The sequence below is a fragment of the Nicotiana sylvestris genome, chromosome 4 (assembly GCF_000393655.2).
Source record: "Nicotiana sylvestris chromosome 4, ASM39365v2, whole genome shotgun sequence".
NCBI lineage: Eukaryota > Viridiplantae > Streptophyta > Magnoliopsida > Solanales > Solanaceae > Nicotiana > Nicotiana sylvestris.
The window spans coordinates 165,171,713-165,177,206 of record NC_091060.1 but is presented as its reverse complement, the minus strand read 5'-3'; positions in this window follow the sequence as shown (position 1 = coordinate 165,177,206).

Genomic DNA, 5,494 nt, shown 5'->3' with positions numbered 1-5,494 from the left:
CGAGTCTATATCGCATCGTTAAGTTGGTCAGTTTTGTCGTTATTATGAAAATGGAAAATTCCAAAAATGTTTTATTGTCGTTTACCTTTTATTTGCAAGAACTACGCATGGTCTGATTCATGCGAGGTCATGATACGTAGGCAATCCCCATAAGATTCGACCGCAACCAAAAAAATGATGAAAAATGGAAAAGAAGAATTGAATAAAAAAAATGGAAAAGATGTTGTTAATAATGAGGACCGACTCAATCCATTCTAACATGTTTTGTTTTGAATTGTGAAGAAAGTTGAGGTGGTTGGTTTGTGGCAAGCTGGAAACACAAGATCTGAGGAAAAATGATAACTGGCATCGAAGCTGTTACGAGTGCTCAAGAGACTCAGGGTCAGAGGGTTCAACAAGGGTCTACTGTGGTTGAGGAAAATAGAACACTGAAACTACAAATGACCAAAATGCGTCAAGCCTGGGCCAATGGCCAAGGACAGCCTTGTCACGAGTCACAATTTGCTACACAGCAAGAACAGTACCACTATCCCGAGTACCACTCGTACTCGTTTGATCTTCCTGCAAACATCGAGAAGCCTGCCCGAAAGAGGGTACAGGAAGAAATAACCCAAAGAGTGAAAAGATTAGAACAACGGTTGAAAAACACGCAAGCAATGGCAGGACAAAAGAGTGTTGCCTTCAGAGATCTATGCATGTTCCCCGATGTCCACTTGCCGCCTGGCTTCAAGATCCCCAAATTTGAAAAGTACAATGGACATGGAGACCCCATAGCCCACCTGAAAAGGTATTGCAACCAATTGAGAGGTGTGGGAAGAAATGAAGAATTGCTTATAGCTTATTTTGGGGAAAGCCTCACGGGTGTAGCATCTGAATGGTTTTTGGATCAAGACACATCTTGCTGGTACGTCTGGGATGACATGGCATGGGCCTTTGTCAAACAATTTCAATACAACATCGACATCGCCCCAGACCGCATTTCCCTTTCTAACCTAAAAAGAAACCAACTGAAAGTTTCAGGGAATATGCCATCAAATGGAGAGAGCAGGCAGCTAGAGCTAAGCCACCCATGGATGACCACGAGTTAATCACTGTCTTTCTACAAGCTCAAGAGCCAGATTATTTTCAATACATGACATCCGCAGTGGGTAAATCCTTCCCGGAAGCAATCAAAATGGGAGAAATGGTGGAGAACGGTCTTAAGACAGGTAGAATTATAAGTCAAACAACTCTCAAAGCTGCAGCTCAAGCTGTCCAAATTGAATCTAGTAACACGAATGAGGGGGATGAAGAAATCATGGTGATATCAGGGTCGAGAAGAGGTCCTAGGAGAACATCCCGAATGTATGTGCAGCCTCATCAAGTTTCCCATGACCCCCTAAGCATTACTATCCACCTCCGAACCCCCCATACTCGCCACCAAATCACCCAAGAAAGCGAGCACGAGTATCACAAAATCTCCAACAGCCTCCGCAAATTTTCAATTACCTTGTAACCCACATCCAAGCCAGGGGTATAGAAGGGAACAAAAGTTGAAAGATAGTTTTACACCAATAGGAGAGTCCTATGCAAGCTTATTTGAGAAGTTAAAACAACATGACATGATTGCACCCATTCCTCCAAATCAGGTGGACCGACGTGCGAGAAGCTTTGACTCATCTAAAAGGTGTGAATACCACTCCAATGCTCTGGGGCACAATGTGGAAAATTGTCGGGATTTGAAAAGAGAAATAGAAAGGATGATCCAGGAAAATTTGATTCAAGACAGTGGCACCCAGAATATCACGCTGCATCCCTTACATGAGGAGGCACACTTGGTGGGGATGATGCCCGGTGACATGGGGTATGAGAATACTCTTGGGAACTTGTTGACTGAAGTTGAAGATACTGAAATAGATAGTGGTCATGGCAATATGGATGCGAAGCTTAGTGGCTAAGATGTCGTGCTTGTAATTGGAAAGACGCTCCATTCCTAAGTCAGTTGGGGAGGAGCTTTGGTGGTCCATTTGGCTGTCATTTCTGTTGTCCGGATTATTTGCAGGGTTGTAATCCGGATATTGTCTTGTGTTCAAACCCTCCTATCCTTTCATTTTTGTCTAGCTTGTTTAGTCGTAGTGGTTTGTCTAGGTTTGTTAAGTTCATTCTAGGGTTGCAATCCAGTTTGTTTTGTTTTTGTTTTGTTATTCGAACTGTTTCATCGTTTGTCTAATGCAAATTCCGATCTGTTGTTACTCCCAATCATTTTCTTTGTTTAGTTCTTTTCTAACTTTTTGTTTTGCCTTTTGCCGGTTCTAGTGACATGACATGCACGCATAATTCTCAGTCTGATCTTCAAAAGTTGCGAAGCAATGAGACCATTTTGAAAACGATAAGGACACTTGAGGAAATGAGAACAGATTGGGACATTTTGAGATTGTTTGACGCCCGAACCATGTGAAACTGGGGCAAGTAAAACATAAAAATCCCCGTAAAAGCAAGTTGGCCAAATTGATAGGGGAACGGTCGGAAATGGCCGTCAATTTCGATGCGGTCAAGAGATGATGTGTATGGTTTCTTTATTCTGATTGTACTTGTTTTGTATTTGGCATATTTTAAAGTTTGAAATGACGAAGGCATTTTGTTCTGCTATCTAAACACTTTACCCTTTTGTCAACCTCTTTGAGCCTTATTTGTTTTCTTTCATACCCCTCTTTCGGAATCAACGGCACAATTAAAGAAATGCAAGTGCCGGAGATACGCAAATGGAAAAATAAGGAAAAAGAAAAAAAAGCAAAAGGAAGAAAGGAAAAGGAGAAAGAAAGAAAGAAAGGAAGAAAGGAAAAGAAGAAAAAAAAAGAAAAGGGAAGAAAAGAAAAGAAAGAAAGAGAAGAAAGAAAAAGAAAATGAAGAAAAGAAAGGAAAAAGAAAAAAAACACAAAAAAAAGAAAGAGAGAGAGAGAAAAAAAATCGCAACAACGTAGTTTCTATGATGTGAACTACGTTTGACTTGATCCCGAAAGGGTACGTAGGCAGCCTCTCTAAGGTTCAGTCATACCAAAACAAAAATCCAAAAGTCCCCAAGTAAGAAACTGGGACAGAAATTGTGGTTGTTGTGAGAAGTTGGATTCCGAAAGTTGTAATTTTAACCCACTTTGAGAGAAATAAAAAATGAGAGAGTCTTATTGGTGAAAACCTTCACGGGCACCTTGAGGCGACAGTAAGTTGAGAGAAAGAACGAAATGAGAGAGGTTTGATGGTGGAAACCTTTTGGGGAACTACAAGCCGAATAAGGAATGCAAATTAAATTGGATATGCGGAGCAATGAAGCCCAGTTTCACGGCAAAAAGGAACAACAAGAGCTGACCATCAGGTTTGCTTAACAGAATAGGTAGCAGGTGCATGTCAAGGCCATTAGAGTCGGTATCTACCTCCGATAGGTTTCTACTGTGTAGTTTTCTTGTTACGAATCATATCTTTCTATTGTCCTTTACTCTGTTCCTTTTGTTTTGTTTATTTCCCCTTTTTGAGTCTTTTGGTCGTAACAAGTGAGGAATGACTTCAAAATTTTCCACCAGCTTTCCAATTGCACAAAATGGGGTCACAAGTCAGGAAAAATAACAAGAGCACTGAGCTGGTAATAATCAACATACTTTGGGATCTTTATGAAACACAAAGTTTGGTAGATGTCGGTTCAGGAATAATGCAACAGATAGAGGGTATTGGGATTGAACGGGGAAAAAGGGTATTTCAGTGACACAGATGACGGGGAAAGTGGTTAATCAGTAAACATGCAAGACCTTCAAGAAGAATCAGTTGTCACAGAAAACATATGGGGTCAGATAAGAAGACTAGAAGTAATAATTGAGAGATAGTCGTCAAGAAGGGCGGAAGTTATCAGCCAAGTTTCAAAGATGGTCGGACAACGCAAAGCATGGAAAGGAGAAAAGGAAAGCCATCCCAGCGGGAGTACCACAACCAACCACCGTACTTTTAAACTGACAGAATTTTCTTTGATTTGAAACAGGGGCATGGAAATGTTATTGATGGCAGAAAGATATGCTACAGGAGGATTATCAAACTGGGGCAGAAAATGTTCTGTCGTGTTGAAATTTTCATGAAGTCGGGTACCTATCTGAAGAACATGAAGGTCAATACAAGTGTTTTTAAAAAGAGAGAAAAAGAGAGGGAAGTAGTTTTCAGGAAAGAAACACCAGTTCTAAGAAAAGTAATTTTTGGAGGAATGAAACACTAGTTTTTAGGAAAGTGGTTTTTTTTGAAGGAGGACAACACCAGTTTTTAGGGAAGCAGTTCCGAAAGAAGATAATTCAAGTTAGTGGGTAGATAAAACAAATTTTGAAGGAAAATAGTTAAAAGAAATCTTAGTCTGATGAATTTTTCACCTAAGATAAAGAAATCTTAGTCTGTTGAATCTTTCACCTAAGATAAAGAAATCTTAGTCTGTTGAATTTTTCACCTAAGATAAAAATCTTAGTCTGATGAATCTTTCACCTAAGATAAATGCAAAAGTTGGAAAAACTAAAGGAAGGCATAATTTGGAAAAAGATAAAGGCAGAAGTTGGAAAAGAAAGGAGGGCATAATTTAGATAAAGGCAGAAGTTGGAAAAAGAATGGAAGACAGAATTTGAGGAAAAAGAAAGGAAGGCATAATTTAAAGAAGGGGAAGACAGAAGTCGAAAAAAAGGAAGACATAATTTGGGAACAAGAAAGGAAGGCAGAATTTGAAAAGAAAGGAAATTTGAATTTGGAAAATTAAGAAAGTCGGGATCACACAAAAATGGACCTAGTCTGATGAATTATCTCCTAGAGTCTCAGTCTGATGAATCTTCCTCCTGAGATCACACAAAAATGGACCTAGTCTGATGAATTATCTCCTAGAGTCAAAATCTCAGTCTGATGAATCTTCCTCCTGAGATCACACAAAAATGGACCTAGTCTGATGAATTATCTCCTAAAGTCAAAATCTCAGTCTGATGAATCTTATCTCCTAGAGTCACAATCTTAGTCTGTTGAATCTTTCTCCTAAGATGAAAATCTTAGTCTGATGAATTTTTCACCTAAGATAAAGACAAAAATCTTAGTCTGTTGAATCTTTCTCCTAAGATGAAAATCTTAGTCTGATGAATTTTTCACCTAAGATAAAGTTTAAATTTTAAAATACATTGTAGTCTTTAAATTAAGATGAAAATCTTAGTCTGATGAATTTTTCACCTAAGATAAAGGTAAAAATCTTAGTCTGATGAATTTTTCACCTAAGATAAAGATAAATCTTAGTCCGTCGAATCTTTCACCTAAGATGAGAATCTTAGTCTGATGAATTTTTCACCTAAGATAAAGTTTAAATTTTAAGATACATTGCAGTCTTTAAATTTTTAAAAGTTGCATTTCAGTCTTATCACAATTCAAGTTTTAGTTCTTATTAGTATGTGGTAACAAACACCCAGTTTCCAAATTGGGGAAGAAAGTTTTCTTTGTTTTGTCTATTTTTGTGAAGTCA